General features: G+C 45.9%; 1 protein-coding gene and 1 pseudogene across 1 annotated transcript in view; both read right to left on the minus strand.

Moving 5' to 3' along the window:
* LOC130391105 (biglycan-like) overlaps positions 1-3,814 on the minus strand; it is a 12,422-nt gene extending 8,608 nt beyond the window's left edge. The window contains 1 exon segment of the mRNA XM_056601252.1: positions 3,590-3,814. The gene's annotated coding sequence lies outside the window, so the exon portion shown is untranslated.
* A 6,230-nt stretch (positions 3,815-10,044) lies between these two features.
* On the minus strand, positions 10,045-17,411 carry LOC130373089 (extracellular matrix protein 2-like; annotated as a pseudogene).
* Between the last annotated feature and the right edge of the window lie 1,848 nt (positions 17,412-19,259).

Raw genomic sequence — 19,259 nt, forward strand, 5'->3', positions numbered from 1 at the left:
GTTTGTGTGTGTGTGAGTGTGTGTATGTGTGTGCAGGTGTACAGACACCTGGATGTATCACGGCTGACGGACTGTTTGGACCTGTTGGCATGTGGTAGAATCCATCAGAGCAGGTAACCATGACAATAGACAGACTCATAGGGGGTGAATTCCACTGCTTTGCCGTTCAATTATAGCAGGGGAGGGGTAACAGATATGAGACTTTATCGGAAGATTTAGAGAAAAGAGACAGGCAGGCAGGCAGGCAGGCAGACAGACAGACAGACAGACAGACAGACAGACAGACAGACAGACAGACAGACAGACAGACAGACAGACAGACAGACAGACAGACAGACAGACAGACAGACAGACAGACAGACAGACAGACAGACAGACAGACAGACAGACAGAGAGACAGACAGACAGACAGACAGATAGATAGACGGGTGGAAGGATAGATATAAGAGCGAGAGTAGGAATGCTTAAAACTCCTACACATTCATCCATTGGGCATCCATTGGGCTTATCCATCCATCAAATGGAGGTTGCATGTCAGAGGTCCCACACATAAGTCTATGCAATTCGGGGGCTAAACATACGGTCAGGTTGAATTCTCCTACTCCTGTTTAGCCAGTGTCACTTCAGCCCTTGAGCTGCCTCAAAGAAACTCCCCTGTGTCTCTGTGGTCGGCTCTCTGACCGCACTTTGGAGGCAGAGCAATCCTTTTATACCACCTCCTCAATCCTCTCGACTGCTGAGAATCATATATGACCCATTAAATCTCTAAGTCCTATCCTATGGGAGTCTGCCTGACATAATGCTAGCATGCGTCGTACATTAATTGCTAACGACAGATGCCATCACTTTGGGCCTTGAGAAGAAATCATTCAACAGTAAATGCTTTGGAAAAAAAAATTCTGCCAAACCACTAGAAAAGATCAGAGGGATATAATCAAGGTGGTTGAACTGGGGTTAATGTACTGAGCGCCAATGGGTGGGGAACTATAGACCAAGGTGGAGCCAAGGTGGAGCAGGGTGGAGCAGGGTGGGGCCAAGGTGGAGCAGGGTGGAGCAGGGAGTCTCCACCTCAGCCACAGGGCAGTTTGTTGGTGCCCATACGCCACGTCAACATTCAGACATGATTAACATCATCAACCCAGAACCACACACGCACACACACTGACAGATAGACACACACACACACACACACACACACACACACACACACACACACACACACACACACACACACACACACACACACACACACGCCACACACACACACACACACACACACACACACACACACACACACACACACACACACACACACACACACACACACACACACACACACACAACACACACACACAAAGTGCTTACTGCAAACAAAGTTGTCGACAGCGCTGTCGTGAGAGTGTTCATGAGAGTGTTCATCAGGGAGATTTAAATTGGATTTTATATTGGGGTGTGTTTGGGTAATTTACTTGGCAAATAAATTGGAAAAAAGGACTAAAGAAGGTTGAGGCGTGAACTCCAAGACCAATATAATATGAAGAATATGGAAGTCCTATAGATCCATATCCCATTATGCATGCATGTGCACGCATAGGCACAAAGGTTCTGATGGGTTGGATGCTTAGGGTCTTCCGCACACATAAAGACACATTCATACAGTGTTGGACCAAAGCACTGTTTCCATATCCACACACACACACGCACACACACACTACCGTGACTAGTGACTAGGCGGGTCCATTATGCTAGGAGCCGGGTGGAGTTAACTGTAATTTGGTGACTGCTTTCTCTAAAAAAAGGAACCGTTTGGCAGCTTCACTGTTGCCCTCCAGCTTGGATGTGGTGGCGCACCGCTCTGTGCTGTCCAGACGACAGGCCTCATGCCCAGAGCACAGAGCTGAGATCAGAGCCAGCCTGACACACAGCAAGGCCAGATCAGTCGACAGCAGATCCAGCCCTGATGCTGGATCACTGCCTGTTGGTCATGAACCTAGTTCGCTCCTGATTGGCGGTGAACAATGAGCTCAAGTATCCCTGGTCATGTCTTTATATTGTGTATGCTAAGTAAAGCCATGCAGGAACTGATACCATGAATAAAGTCAATGGATAAGGGCAACCGTTTTATCTCACCAGGATGGCTGTCATTACCAAGGAAGGAAGGAAGGAAGGAAGGAAGGAAGGAAGGGAGGAAGGGAGGAAGGGAGGGAGGGAGGGAGGGAGGGAGGGAGGGAGGGAGGGAGGGAGGGAGGGAGGGAGGAAGGGAGGGAGGAAGGTTGGAAGAAAGGAAGGAAGGAAGGAAGGAAGGGAGGGTGTAATGAAGGAAAAAAGGAAGGGACGAAAAAAAGAAAATTCATATAACCCAGAATGCAAATTACATCAACACTATTGGTATCAAAGTCAGGAGTTCTGTGGCGGCTTAGTAAGATTGATGTTTAAAGCAGGTGTCTGTGGTCTTAACAAAAAGTAAACCGATGATTCAGGTGTAGACAGCACGATGCCAAGGTTCACTACACCGTGAATGGCATTCCCAGAGACAGGTGGAGCAGACAAAAGAGGGAGAAATAAACAGGCATTTGGTGCTGCCAGCCCGCCAGGACAACCAGTAGCCTGACTGGTAGACAGATATTTAAGCAGGTCAAACGGCCAATTCAGAACTCCTTCATTTTGGTTGTCTGGAGTATCCACCGAGGCCAAAATAAATTGCTCTTCTATAATGACTCATAATTAAATACTCCTGGCCGAAAAGGAAGTCTCTGTACAGTTTATGACCTGTATAGTGTACTTAACCGATTACCTGACTGACATTATGTCATTTAAATGAAACAGAATAAGGCCACACGGGAGGGGGGGAGAGCTCTCTACTGTACTCGTGGGCCGCTGTTGATCAAACACATGAACTAGAGACGAAAGGCTCAGACGCTAACCCGCCAGACTCACAGATCTAATGCCAACGTTGTTCTTTGACGCGTTGCCATCTGAAGACTGTGTACACAGTTAGTCAATTTAACAGGCAACGCGGGCATTTTTCTTTCTGAAATGGGTAGACTTAATTAGTATGTTTCTCTATAATTATGTTACCCAACTGATAACACAGGAAAGAACACACAAATTGACAATAGGCTTGCATCGGAATGCATTTAAATGCTTGGTTTGATGAAAATAGAACTTTGCAATGAGAAGAAAAATGAGTAAAACATAGGGTTTTTGTCTGCTTTTCAAGTCATGCCCAATGCTTATTTAATCATCGGAGAGATTGCTTGCTCTTGCGCCATCTACTGGGTATCTGGAGTTAAAACTCAATCACAGCATCAGACAGACCATGCAGAAGACGGTGCAACAGGTACGTTTATTACGTCTACTGGATTTCACTAATTAATTAAAGTCACACAAAAATCTAAATGTTAACAAATGCAACATGTAAATATGTAGACTAGGCCTACTTTATTTCAATAGTATATTTGGCAGTGTTCAATAAAAAAAAGGCCTAACCCAGCAAGTTATTTAACCATCTTTGAATAGGACAAAAGAATGAAGAAATTCACAAAAAAAGAGAACTATGTAAAACCAAGTGATGACTGATATTTCCTACCTGTGTCCGAAAAAAATATATAAATAATTCCAAATTTCAACCGAAAAAAAATTGTTGACGGACTCGATTCCCCAATCTAGATGAGATTATCCTCGGGACGACTTCGCGTTCATTACTTCTGGAGAATCGCGCTGTGTTCGCCTCCGGTCCACAAACATCCAGCACCCAGAAGATCGTAAACCAGCGTGTCTCTGAGCTTCTGTGGACAATTCAGTCCACACGAAGGAAAGCCACTGAGAGTTTGGCGCGATGGGGGGGGGGGACACCATGAACTTCACAAGCAGCCTCCTTCTCTCTAAATTAGCATGCACACATGCGTGCTCGCAGACAGACGCACGCACACAAACGTGCACAGATGCATACGCACGCACATAGACACGTTAAAATAAAATTGGGCGTCATTTCATCCATCCTACAGCAGTGCTTGGTTGGAAGTGAAAATTGCACCCGAGGATTTGAACTTGCGCATTCTCGACGTGCACCGTTTGACGAGTCGTTGAAATCTGGCTTCTGCTGCCGTTGGGTTCTTGGAAAGCATATTTTCTGTCATTTCGGGGGTCAATTGGACCGAAATGACCGAATGAAATAAAAGTAAAAAATAAACACATTTTATATTATATTATCTCATAAATTGCTTTACACAAACAAAAAATCGCCAAAAAGCCACAATAAAGGATACCTTAACTTAACTTAAATGTATTTGAGAAATATTTTTTGCCATTTCGTTTTTTTTCACACCAATGCTTAAAATCTGTTATCAGGGCATGATAGAGCGCTTTCATCCTTAGAGCGCAGCAGGGTTCATCAGAGGTGACGGATTGGTATCCTATAAACCACATCTAGTCTTTAATCTCTTGCTATTTTGATTCTTATGTCTCAAAACGACTGATGTCGATTTAAACTGCTCTTCTGTACCTGCATAATTGTGTCTAACCGTCTCTCTCTCTCTCTCTCTCTCTCTCTCTCTCTCTCTCTCTCTCTCTCTCTCTCTCTCTCTCTCTCTCTCTCTCCTCTCTCTCTCTCTCTCTCTCTCTCTCTCTCTCTCTCTCTCCTCTCTCCCCGCGGTTAGGTTGATTATGGTGTTGGGCTGTAGCTGGAGGGCTTGGCATTCAAATTAAACTCTTTTTATCCTACGTGTGTCTAACCTAAAGTAAGTGTCTCCACAGATTAAAATGCCTATTCGTTAGTGTGCTAGGGTGCTACTTAAATGTGTGTGTGTGTGTGTGTGTGTGTGTGTGTGTGTGTGTGTGTGTGTGTGTGTGTGTGTGTGTGTGTGTGTGTGTGTGTGTGTGTGTGTGTGTGTGTGTGTGTGTGTGTGTGTGTGTGTGTGTGTGTGTGCATGCAGGCCCGTTTGTGTGTTCATGTGCAGTAGTGTATGTGTTTAGTGCATCCACACAGACATGACACACATATTGTGTGTGGGTCTACGGCTGTAAAAAAAATATGAACAAATGGAAAAATACTGCTTATATTTTTAAAGCACTATATATAGTTATGTTGAACTGGACTTTTTTCCTGCATCTATTATCGTCTGTCGGACTGCTTAGGACAATATTTTGGGCTGATGGAGGATGGGAAGTCTCTTAGATATTGTAGAACGAACTGCGATTCCTTAGCTCCTTTCATTGCAACCAGACCTTTTGTTTCTCCATTGGGATCTGTCTCTTATTATAACTTATTCATCATGTGCTATACCTCTTTCTCGTTCTCCCTCATCTCCTCCTTCTCTTCCTCCTTCCTCGTCCCCCTTCCTCCTTTTCCCTCTCCTCTTCATCGTTCTCCTCTTCCTCCCTTCCTCTTCTCCTCCCCTCTGCTCTCATCCTCTTCACCTCCGCCTCTGTCTCTGTCTTCTCCTCCTCCCTCATCTTATTCACCTCTTTCCTCCTCCTCAGCCCCTCTTCTCCTCACCTATCACCTTCTCCTCCTCGTCTCCTCCACCTCTTCTCTCTACAGCCCCCCTCTTCTCCCCAACTATCTCCTTCTCCTCACGTCATCTCCTCCACCTCTCTCCTCTCCCTCTTCTCCTCCTCCTCTCCCCCCCCCCCCCCCCCCCCCCCCACCTATTCTCCGCCACCTCTCTCCTCTCCCTCTTCTCCTCCTCCTCTCTCCTCCCCCCCCCCCCCTTTCCTCCCACCTCTCTCCTCATCTCCTCCCCCTTTTCTTCATCTCCGTCATCCTCCTTTCTGCTCTCCAAACTAACGCCTTTACTTATTTTGATTGGTCATTGTTACACTCCCCCAGGTCCTGCTCTGTGAGTGTCTGGGGCTTTTATTTGATCAGCCAGTGCTCTGTCCTTCCAATAACAAACACAGGAAGTGGCTGTTGCCGGGGGTGACAGCCACTATCTGGGTGAATAAAAGTGTGAGGGCTCTCTATTACAGCTCAGGCTACAACCAATAGGCCATGACTCTTTCTGTACAAATAAGACATTGCCGGGCGAGGGACTTTATTTTAACATAACATGGAATGTAGAGAATGTCCTTGCTACTCTCCACCTAGCTGGCTGCCACACTCCAACTTAAGGGACGTTTCTGGGCTCCTCCAAACCTAAATGACCCATGCACTGGGGGTGGTGTTAAATCCGGTTTATGGCTAAAGTTGTACTTGTAGTTAATGAACACAGCCACGCAGGAGATCACTCGAGGTCACGTGCAGATGGCTGGTTCACCTGTTGCACACTGATTACTCAATGTGCAACAGGTGTGCAGCCTCCCCCCAGCCCCAGAGTCCAATCAATCAGACTCCGCCAGGTGAGGCTGCTTAAACCAGCCGCCATCCACACACACTCCTACATGGACACTATATCCAAATATATCAGAATATGGATGTGTATAATGCAGTCAAGAGTGTGAAACATCCGTATCCCTGTGGCCTCACTCAGATAGATGGATGATTAAGCAACCAATTGGTGAAGACAAGAACAGGTGCACTTACAGTACTGCATGTGCAAGTTCAGCTGCGGAGATGTGCACACAGCAGTTCCTTAGACCCCTCATGTGCTGGTGCTGGTGCTACTGCTGTCTCTATACAGGACTGTACCGTTAAAGCGACTGCGCCATATGTGCGTGACTAACGTGTGATTACGTCCATGGAGGGAAAGTGAAGAGTGTTTGTGTGTGTTCCTTTGTCTTCATTTTGTTTGTTTCTGAATCGTGGTCCATCATTCCGTTCTACTTTCCACCACCACCACTGCATTTGTTTATTATCTTTGTTCATTTCTGCTCTGTTTCCCCCCTCTCCTCCTCTCGCTCGCTCGCGCTCTCGCTCTCTCTCTCTCTCCGTCTTGGACAATTCTTCCTGTGGACCAATGCTTTCGGTCGACACTCATACCAACCAGGCTGAGCTCGCCACTATATAAAGAGCAATCCTTTTTCTGCCCTATATCCTGCACAGCATATAGCTGAGAAGATACTTTGCTTACATATGCAATGAACTTTCCAGAAAATAAAGATTCTCTTTCTCATCTGAAGAATTATATAAGGTCCAGTCTGCTATGAAATGAGATAAGTGTTATTTTGACTCCAGTATGGATGTGGCTGCACCATTGTAGGCCTCAGCGACACAGACACAAACACACACACACTCACACATGCTATGCAAAAACCACAAGCACATATTCGAATGTGTATAATGACCCTTAAACACACAGAAAACATATACTTAAATACACACATACATACATACAACGTACCATATGCAGTCACACAAAAACTTAAAATAAACACACACACACCCACGCACACAACATAAGCAGTAAAACATTGACACAAACTCACACAAACCCACTCACACAAATGCCCACTCACACAAACCCAATCACACACATACCCTACTCAGACACATACCCACATGTCTACTCACACACAAGGCGACTAACACATGCAAAGACCATTCAGACACATACCAATACACTAATCGCTCTTGCGAGCATCCCACCCGCATTACTGACAGAGCTTGCTAGGCAAACAGCCTGCGCAGAAGAATGGAGCATTGTCTCAAAGTGTTGGGTAAGAGGCAGGGGGAAATAAAGGAGGGTGCAGCAGGGGGTACGCGGAGAGAGAAGCGGAGGGCGGGAGTGAGGGGACGGATGTGCTGAGGAGAACTAAAGAGGCTGGGGGGAACATTGGGAGACGTGGAGTCACTGTGTGAAAACGTCTGGCAGGACCCCGCAGCCCCCCCCCCCCACGTCTCAGAGAGATTTCTGAACGCACTCCAGCTCCCTGCTTCCTCTACTCTGCTTAACCACTCTCTCCCCTCTCTCCCTTCCATCTCTTTAGCTCCCTGCCCTCTCTGTCCCTTCTCCCTCTCTTCTTCTCTCTCCCGCCCTTCTCTCTACCTCCCTCCCTCTTCCCTCTCTCTCTCTTCTTCTCTCTCTCCCTCCCCTCTCTCTCTATCCACTTTATCTCAGCTCAACCCAAGGCTAACTCTCTGGTCCTCTTTGTGCTTTTAACTGACCGGACTTGCAGTTGACATTATATAGAGGATGCTACCCTTACCTGGGTGTTTGTATCTCGTGTACTGTCGCTGCGAGAGCAATCACTGGGTTAAATGGTTCATGGGAACGTCTAACCATGGCCCTCCTGACTCTATTCTCTGCTTCCCATCAACCTCCTGCCTGCTGTTTCCATGTCACTCAGCCAAATCATCACATTTACCCAACCTAACTGCTGTGCACCACACACACTGTAATCATCATCCCATACACTTGCACACTGAGACACACACCACATACAGCCTCGCAAATAAACACATGGATGCAGAAACACAGACATTCACGCACACACACACACAAAAATTACACACATATACACAGACTTAGACACAAGCACTCATATATGCAAGCCCACACAGCAGAACACACACAAAAACACACATATACAAACACACATGCATACGTAACCCATGAGTGATAGTCCTGTCTTACTTACTTACTGATTAAATAGATTACTTGAATATTTCTCATTATATTAATCCTTACTGATTTAGAAGACTTGAATAGTTTCTCATTCTATTAGTCCTTACTGATTAGATGAATTGAATATCTTCTATTAGTCCTGACTGCTTTACTAGATAACTTAAATAGTCTCTCATTATATGAGTCCTTACTGATTTACGAGATGACTTGAAAAGTTTCTCATTCTATAAGTCCTTGCTGATTTAGATGAATTAAATAGTCTCCCATTCTATTGTTCTTACTCATTAAGTAGATGACCTTATTAAATTAAGTTTTATTTCCTTGCCTTAACATCCTGTGTCGTCAGCTATTTGCACATCCTGTTACTCATTTATCAACCCAGACATCCAGACACTTATCCACAAAAATGTCCCAGGAGTACCACCTCCACATGCCCAGAAACCACCTCCACACACCCAGAAAACCACCTCCACATACCCCAAAAACCACCTCCACATGCCCTGGACCAAACAGCCATCCTGGACTCACTTGGCTTCATGTTATAGGAGAGTAACACAGCTTGAGAGCTGAAATCCCTGGACTATCTACTTTACAAAAATGCAATATTTTAAATCATATTGTGGAAACGTCTGATTTGATAATCAGAACAAAAAAAGGGACAGTAATATTGGACAAGAATTTTCTTTCTTTTCAAATCACAGGATCCAAATACAGGACAATGAAATTCAAAAAGACACGGATGTGCATTCTTTGATTCTTGGTAGGATACAGATGTGAAAGCAGCAGTATATATTTATTAACAAAAAAAAACATAAAATGTGATTTCCTGCCTAAAAAAGCACTTTGAATGTTGGCGATATATAAATAAACCTGCATTGCCAAAAGAATGCTAAAACACGCTTTTGCACACATTCTTTGCAGAGTATGTTAACATTACATGTGTCTTGACTGACACCTATGCACATGTCTGCACTCTGCACACAAAACACACACACACACACACACACACACACACACACACAACTGATTCTTGAGTAATGGAACAAGCTAAGCAGACAAGATGAACGCAGAGCTCAGAGTAGAGCATTGGATGATGAAGTAGAGATTCTGTGGCTGTTTATCAGGACAGGGAGATTTTGGGGTTGTTTTGATTGTTGACCACTTGGATAGCTGACATACACAGCTCACAGAAACCGTCTTTCGGTAGAAGGAGGACCGGATGCTAACCAAATCATAGTCAGCATCCGGCCATAGACTACGTCACAAAGATCGCCATTCTGTGGAGGGGGTTGCAGTTGACCCTGGGCATTTTGGGACTAAATGTGTCTAGTACGACTGGGTGCGTTACGTGTCTGGAAGGTGATATGTATCAGTGGTCGAGCTAACATCGGCCGACCCCCTGTCCCTATCGCTAACATCATTAGGGCTCTCCAAAACACGCCTGGCTTTTCCCAGCTCTCAAGAATCCTGGCCATACGTATGCAGACTCACAGATACAGAAGCACGTCTCAGCAGCCCTTAAGGTCGTGCTCTACTGAGCCTATAATAGGTCCGGCGTGGGGGCCCTCTGTGGCTGCAGGACCAGCCCCTGGGGGTCCGGGAGGCAGGAGAAGGCCCTGGGGGGGAGGCGGTCCTCCCTCAGCAGGTTGTTCTCCAGGTGGAGCGAGGTCAGGCTGGAGCCCGCGTTACGTGGAGGACACAGAGCCCACCGCTTCACCGTCCTGGGGGTTACACAACCACATGTGCACCACTTTATACCTGACGACACCGCTCAGCCACACGCGACATACGCACAATGCAACCAGCATGATATATATATATATAATATATATACACGCAAACAACTAGCAGAACCACATGACATCTTCAACACAACTAGCTGAACAACATTATATATACACGACACAACTAGCTCAACAACATGACATATACGCGACACATAGCTCAACTACATGAAAGATACACAACACAATTAGCGCAAGAAAAATGGAGTGTGAGTGAAACTGGCTAGCTAGTTTCATTTGCAGTCATATGACTTGTGTTTTATGCTCAGAAAGAGCTGTTATACTCCCCCAAGATGTAATACCATATGCATTGTTATTATTAGTTTTATCTCTCTGAAATTCCCCCCAAAATGAGTGCATCTCTATTTTCTATCTTAGGTGATATTTTGTAGTAACATGTTTGGTAGAATACATGAAATAGTGCACCTGGATGTGAGTGTTTTAGATATTCTGGGCATAAGGCCAAGTCCAGCTCGGTGATTGAGTAATTAGTCTGAGATTATGTGTGCAGAGCCCTAATTGGGCCCTTGTTTCCCAGGCATGAGGAAACAGTGGTCCTTTTATATTGCATATATATTTGGGGCTCTGTGCGGTTCTGACTCCACACAATCTGATTTTATCGCATATAGGCCGGAATATTAAGTTAAAGTGTATTCGTTTTTTATAGAAAAAAAGGCTTTGTGGGGAATCATTGTATTTGTTTGTGTCCATAGGCCCTAGGCACCAAAGACAGGACTTCATTTACTGAGTTGGCTGTGGTTCTGCAGTTCGTCTTTTCCAAGTCTACTGGATTAGGCCCAAGTCTACATAATCCAATAATGGTAGCCTTGCATGGCGCAGAAGGGGGCTAGCTTAGCCCAGTTCCTACCTGATGTGGTTGCCATCCAGCCGCAGGGCCTGGAGGTTTTTAAACTGCCGAATGCTGCGCGGCACCACCGTGAGCCCGTTGTCGTCTAGGTGGAGCTCAGTCAGCGAGCGGTACGCTCCCACAAAAGAGACGTGTGCGACGCCCTTATCGCCCAGCGCGTTGTGGGACAGACGCAGTGTGAGGAGACCCGGTCGTAGGTGGCGGAACGAGAAGCCAGGGATGTGGCGTAGGGTGTTGTGCTGGATGGTTAGATGCAGAAGGGAGCGGGGCAGGTTCTCGGGTATCGAACCCAGGTGGTTAAAGGACAAATCCAATGATTCCAGGGCACTGGAAAACAGGAAAACATTGAAAGATCACATGATGACACCAAGATAAAGCGCGACAATAGGTCTCCCAGTGCAGAGAACAGAAAGCCGGCTCAGTTGCGTAATGTGCTCGGAACTCATTAGGATCTTGGTGTGTTATTATCAACATGTGGTGCCTCGTCGATATAGTTTATATTTTATTACGTGAAACCACTTGTACAAAATGTGATCTGGTTTAGTGCAGTGCAGCCTGGGCGGCTGGTGGGGGGTGGACGAGGGGGGGACTGAGGTGCCAACAAGGCACAGCGAGAGCACGGGCCTTGGGAGATCGCAAGCAAGAAGGGAAGGAAATGCAATGCTGAAATCAAAGCGAATTGGAAGTGATGAGGGTGATTTGGTATTACTCAGGAGCCAAGAAAACATCAGGATTTTGAGTTAGAGAGTGCAGGAACCGCCGTGAAGTTAGTTTAAATTGTTGGAGCGTGCGCTAGAGCTCTGGGGATGGCCAGGAGGTGCCAGGCAGCTGCTGTTGGTTAGAGAACACAGCAGGGCAGGACACTCTTATCCAAACCCCGGTGGTACTCTGCACGTGTACAAATATGCACACACACACACACACACACACCACACACACACACACACACACACACACACACACACACACACACACACACACACACACACACACACACACACACACACACACACACACACACACACACACACACACGCCGATCCAATTACTACTCAGGGACAAGTGACGCCAATGAACTTCACAGTGCAATAAGATGGAGGGCCCAGCGCTGGGAGTATGGAGAGGTTATGAAGTGAACGTTAAGCATTAAAGTTAAGAGTTAACAAGTTTGTATAGAAGGTGTAGAATGTGATTGTCTGATGTTTAATCCCCTCGGTCGCACCTCATACAGTCACTTAATGAGCAGTATATAGCCTTTAGCACAGAGGAAGTCTGGAGTCTGATATATAATAATTATTCACCACTCATAGGACTTTATTTTATAGCCACGCTTTGGCCATAAAGACACGTATGTTGCACTCGTGACTCATTAAACAACAAGAGTAATTTGGTTGATGGTGCAAAACTACAGGATTTATTCTCCCAACGTGCCACACAATTTGTATGAGCACATGAATGCTCCGATGTTTGAACCGAACTGGGTGAGGGCGAACAATGTAAGATGTAACCAAACCCACATTAACACATTGATCCAGAGGAATACATGGATATACATATTTACATCCATTCTGACCTATGTGTATTGGTTATTTTGTACTAAAGACACATTTTAGTACTAAATTTCTAAAAGTCATATTCTAGCCTCTTTTTTTTTTGGTGTTGTGTGTGTGTGTGTGTGTGTGTGTGTGTGTGTGTGGTGTGTGTGTGTGTGTGTGTGTGTGTGTGTGTGTGTGTGTGTGTGTGTGTGTGTGTGTGCATGTGTGTGTGTACGTGCGTATGTGTGCGTGTGTGCAAACGAGTCACGTGCTGTGTGCATACCATGGACCTAGGTGCATACAGATACAAGCAACCAAGCAATAAGTTCTGCCCGTAAGGGCAGACAGCTGATGCTACTTTGGTTATATAACACACGTAAAGTATATCCATGAATACCCTACAAACATGACATGTACATCTGTCCTCATACATTCAAAGTAGACATACCAACAAAGACATGAAGATACAGACATAGACAAGGACAGACAGCTATAGAAACTCAGTAATATTGCATTTGAGAAAAAGAACCTCAAGGGGGAATCCAACCCAAGTGGCACTATTGAGTTAATCTAATACAGGTTTGATGTCCTGCGAAGCCCATTGTGACCATGTGAGTGGCACTCGGACCCCTTTGGGTCTTGTTGGTGTCTATTTAGCCTTTCCTGTCCTGTCTGCTCATCAAATGTGTGAATTTAGTGTGTTGGATTGAAGTCAAGCTTTAGGTGTTCGCTACTTTATCAAAATCTGCGGTCTTCTCAAGCTCTTTTAAACTTCTCTTTAAATGACAGGGTGACTAATAAGCTCACCAGGTGGTAAGGCTAGCTCGTTGCATAGGTTTGAGTGACAGGAGGTCAGGGGTCCCCTGTCAAAGTGTGGAACAGTAGAACACTTAACACTGCCAGGGTATGGAGTCCCCACCCATTATAACGAATGAACATATGAACTAAAGGTGTTATAGGATTTTTTGGATGAAAGGGTCAAAAAATTGTACAATACAATGTAGTTATACATGTTATAAGATTATCAAACCAGCACTCCCTCCCATGCCCACACACCTTGAAACTTTTGCTGTGGCTCCCAAGGAGACAAATTCCCCTGTAAATTCTCAAAGAGAGAAATAAGATGTGTTCGACACACAAAGTACCCCCTCTGCTGTTGAGTGGAGGGATAGCAGGACCCGCAGGGGGAAATTATGGTTAGGTTGGTGGACGGATGGATGGATGGAGGGAGGGACGGATGGGAGGATGGATGGATGGATGGATGGATGGATGGATGGATGGATGGATGGATGGATGGATGGATGGATGGATGGATGGATGCATGGATGGATGGATGGATGGATGGATGGATGGATGGATGGATGGATGGACAGATGGATGGATTGATAGGTCGATGGATGGATAGATAATAGATAAAATGGTGGATCAACGTTTCGTCCATAGTATTGAATGGAGACTTACGTGAGTTTGATCCAGGCTTTGCTAGCGATAGCTTCATCGCGCAGCTGGTTACGACTCAGATCCAGCTTTTTTAAATGTATACACCCACTCAGGGCCTCCGTTGATACTCCCTCAAGGAGATTGTTGCTGAGGCCCAGAACCTTCAGAAACACACACAGATGATTCACAGCAGGTCAGCGACGGAACAAAAGGACACAGAGGAGACTGTCTGGATGAACATCGGACTGACCTGTACTGTGTTGGGCAGGCCCCAGGGAATGGAGTGCAGACGGTTTCCGTCCAGATACAACTCCTGAACGCTCTCTAGCGCTTCGAAAGCTGAGGGAGACACAGTACTGTCGTCCAGGGAATTGTCCCGCAACTCAAGAGAAACTAGGTTTCCCAAACCTAGACGGTGGGGTCAGAATAGAAAATGAATAGGCCTATATATCTGATTATGTTTCTTCAATCAGTTTCAGTTTCTTCTATCGTTCTTCCACTCATGACAATGACACAATATACAAACAATAAGCGCAAGCCAAGCACGCACACGCAGAAGCACACCCACACGCAGTACCAGTAAAGGAGTGAGGGTCGAGAGCGTTCAGCGCGTTGCGGTTCATCTTCAGCTCCACCAGTGAGGGCGGCAGGACGGCCGGTACCCTGGTGATCTGGTTCCCGTCCAGGATCAGCCTCCTCAGAGAGGTCAGGTTCTGAGACGCAACACAGCATGGACAACAATTCAATGGAAAGTAAGACACAGATGCAAAGGGGATATTTTCCAGTCCATTCGCACTGGCTAACGCAAGAATCGCCACGACCGGGTCATGTGATTTCTCCGGACTAAACTGATGTCTTTCTTTGACCATCATCCAGTATTTCGGGGTAATTGTTTATTATATGTGTGCCTTTATTGGCTGCTGGTGTGGTGCATGTGTGCCATTAAAAGCCGTTTGGCCAGATCTCAACCAGTATGCCTCAATCCAGTTCACCAGCCCTCTGTCATTACTCGGAAATGAGCACACCATTAAAAGACAAAATATACATATATTCATTTTTTCTTAAAATAATTCGCCTTTTTCATCTCTGGCCCATTGGCTACAGCTGTGTCCCCCCAGGGCCAACGCAGCCATTGGCTATAGCCTGGGACAGCGGCTGATTTGAGAGTGTGGGTGAGGATCTGCGGTGGGAGTCTCGAATTTGGCCCTTGTGGTCCGAGGGCCCCTGTGGTCATCCCTCAGTCTGCCAGCATGGGGACATTCCTTAGCAAGGATTTCCTAAACCGGTCTCAGCAGAGCTGCTATGGTGAAATCACACATAAAATACAGCACTTTTTTTTTATTGCCCTATAATGAATACAATCTATGAATGGGCATATCTTTATATGTCATATTTTTTATCACGTTTAAACGCCATCAAATCCTGTGCTGGTTGGTTTCTCCATAAAGTTGTGTAAAGGAAAAATCGAAAACAGTTATCAGACGCACTGGCCCCATCCCCCAGCAGCCGAGCCGAGTATGTATGCATAACCCAGGCAGGTTGACGCAGAATTACAGACGCACAAAAGAAACGTCAAAAAACGAAAAGAGAGCAAAACAAAGGCCACGCTGTCTGAACATGATATAAGCCCGAAGATATGTTGGGACTGGGCGTCCAGTGAAGTCACTAGTTAGCGGTTTGACAGAGAGGTTCAGTGAATAAGCAGAGCAGGGTGGCAGGGCTGGGTCTTACGGTCAGAGCATCCGGGCCGAGTGACTCATCCCCAAGTGTGTTGCTGCCCAGGTCCAACGTCTCCAGCCTTGGGAGACCGGAGAGGGCTGCTGGAGCCACGTGGCTGATGTTGTTCTCTGGATGGACAACAGGGGGAGCCCGTCCCGATGGGGTCGGCATCATCATCATCATCTTAATTTTCAGCTTCATCATGCGTAAATTACACTGGGCGATGAATTTATTTAAAGCGACTTGCGACCAGGATTTCCTGTTTAGATATACATGTCATTAATATATATTTAATCTGCACACATCTTAGCTAACGACGTCTACTGGTTTAAAAGGGAATGGGGTTTAAACCGTAGGACAATTCAGCTGGAAGTCAAACACCCAAGCTACTAAAGTATATATATATATATAGATCCTGCCACCCACTTCTTTGGGCATAGGCATAGTAAACCGCACAATGTGCAGTTTAAATATGCATAACATATTGTATTTGCTGTCATCTGCTGTGCATGTACAGGAAACACATATCTGTACACATAGACACATACTCACACACACACATACACACACCTAGAGAAAAAAACACACACACACACACACACACCACACACACACACACACCACACACACACACAACACACACACACACACACACACCACACACACACCACACACACACACACACAACACACACACACACACACACACACCTGACAGGTCTAGCTGTGTGACCTCCAGGTCAGAGATAGTTTGGCAGGTACGCCAGGCCCATCCCCCTGCAGCTGATGATTCCATTGGTTGGCTGACACTCTTCAGGGAGAGAGCTATTGAAGCCTGCCAGAGTCATATTGGGAGGGGACCTCAGTCCCTTCTTCCTCCTCCTCCTCCTCCTCCTCTTCCTCCTCCTCCTCCTGTCCTTCTCCCTGTCAGAGAATAGATCAACCAAAAATATCCTCCATTAATAATAAGAATACTTAAAAAAAAGGTATCATGAATATGCCGCTCTGCCCTTTGTTTTTAAGATCATTGCAAGAACCCAAACCTCTTCTTCCTCTTCCTCCTCCTCCTCCTCCTCCTCCTCCTCCTCCTCCTCCTCCTCGTCGTCATCATCCTCATCGTCATCGTCATCATCATCCTCTTCCTCCTCATTCTTGCCCTTTGTGTTTTGTTCTGCGTCCAGCAGCCGGTTTTTTTCTGTATGAAGCTCTTTTAGTACGGACATCAGGGGCACCAGGTTAGCTGATCTTACTGTTGTGCTCTTCCAGCCCGCTAGGGGTCGCCCAAGCCCCGCCGTAGAACCACAAGAAAGAGCCACCATGAAAGAGTCAACGCTTATTATCTCCGCTGACTTCAGACTTCATTGCTATGGTTAAAAAGCAGTGAGATGTTTGAGACATTCAAACGACCAAACGAAAATTAAACGACCAAACACTTTAACACGAAGTTTGCGTTTACAAATATCCTCAGGCTGATTTATATCTCACTGACAATAATAATACAAGTGTGATTTCCTTACCAGTCTGTATGCAGTGGCCTCAACAGTAGCAGCGTGTCTCCTCATGCCCCAGGCTCCTCTCTTCTTCCTGCGCTCCTCCAGCTTTTGGAGGTCCATCCCAAGTGGTGCTCCTTCCTCCTTCTCCTCTGCCCCAGTTTGGGTATGGTCATGTCCACTTTTTTCTACATTCACAGCTGCCAATCAGAGAGAAACATTACACATTTCAATGGCATACCCTTGTTTGCCCAGAGAAATACACCAGGTTTTTAAACATCTATCATTCAAATCCATATGAATATTAGTTACAATAATTAATGTCATTCATTAATGTATTTGTCATATTATCTGCTATCAAATTAAATCAACACATAGCCAAAGTACACATTCAATGGATAGGTCATAAGAATCCCAGAGGGGCCCAGGAGAGGTGAAACACAAATGAAGGACCTGAACTTGATCAAATCAACGTACCGTTAGAAGGCGGAATGGTTGACTGCTGACCGTCCCATACTCCAGGCATTACTAGAGGTAGGGGGGCCATTTCAATTTCCAACACGTTCGGCCCGGATGGGCCGGCCGATCCATCCGTATGACGTACAGACACTACCAGAACAGCGAGAGTAAGGCAGCAGATCCATGTCTTACACCCTGGCACCAACATTGGAGCCTTGTGAATACAAGGACTTGGTTTGAAAGAGTCAAAGTCAAAGAATGAATTTATGAGTTCTCTTCTTTAGACAGCACCTGCCCGGCTGAAAGACATCTGAAAATAGAGAGAACACAGAAATCTTGGAAAGGGTAAGTAGGAGGTAGCAAGGTTAGAAAAGGAAAAAAAAATGACAACACAATGTAAACACAAGCTTCCCCAAGACCACACCTCTTCCTCCCACCCTTTACGCCGTATGGAAGAACCTAGAATGAGGGTGGAGGAGGTGGGGGGGGGGGGGGGGTAGAGATGTATTCACGTTGACACAAGTGCGGTCAAGGCAAGAGCTGTCTCCAACACAATAGTGCTCATGACACACGCTTGTCAGACTGTGGACAGGCACAGCACTCGGACATACCAACCGAGGTGGACTTTTTGTGTTTACCTTCCTTGACCGCAGGTTTGACTTGGGGAGCATGACCCCGACCCAGCGGCGAGCAAGGCAGCCAGCTATGTAGACTAGACACGCTCGCCTAGACAGCCGCAGTTCAAGCTGGAGCCTTCCTTGTTTGACTAGGGCCCTTGTTGGCATCTTTGTATGAAAAAATGAAAAAAAAAATGGAAGATTCCTTGTGTGTATGAGTACACACAAGGAGGAGCCGTGGTTTACATACAGTAGCCACAGTGCGATGGAGTAGAGACAGTGCAGTGTCCACACCCTGGGCCGGAGACACACGCTGAGTCAGCCCCTTGACTGACAGAAGGGCATAACTGCTGTTCTCACTGTGGGTAGAAACTCAATTCACTGCCCACTCATGTGCCTCGCTGACCTTGTACACACACGGCCGTGTTGGGAGGATCACAAACAGCTGCTACAGTTGCTACAATTTCCATGTTGACATTGGGCTTTTTTACTCTGAGTTATTCTGGGGTTGGGTTTTGATGCGAACACAACTCTTAGTACTGCAAGTAAACGTCGATGGTCAAAGTGAACACTTAATAAAGAGCCGTGCTGTAAACGACGCCGTGTTGACCGTTTTCCGCTCAACTCTGAAACACCCATGTCTTGACCTGTATTCCCAAGGTAAACTGCAACAACCCAGGGGATAAACCATAAACACTTCCAAAGCAGAACCAAAAGTCCTTTAAATTGATCGTTACCAAGATTGAAGTATGAATCCTACTCGTTCAACTATTAGGGTTAAGTGTAAAAGTGTCAAGTAAAAGTTTCAAGAAAAGGAACTACTTGTGTAATAAAAATAAATACT

This window comes from Gadus chalcogrammus, chromosome 1, assembly GCF_026213295.1.
Source record: "Gadus chalcogrammus isolate NIFS_2021 chromosome 1, NIFS_Gcha_1.0, whole genome shotgun sequence".
NCBI lineage: Eukaryota > Metazoa > Chordata > Actinopteri > Gadiformes > Gadidae > Gadus > Gadus chalcogrammus.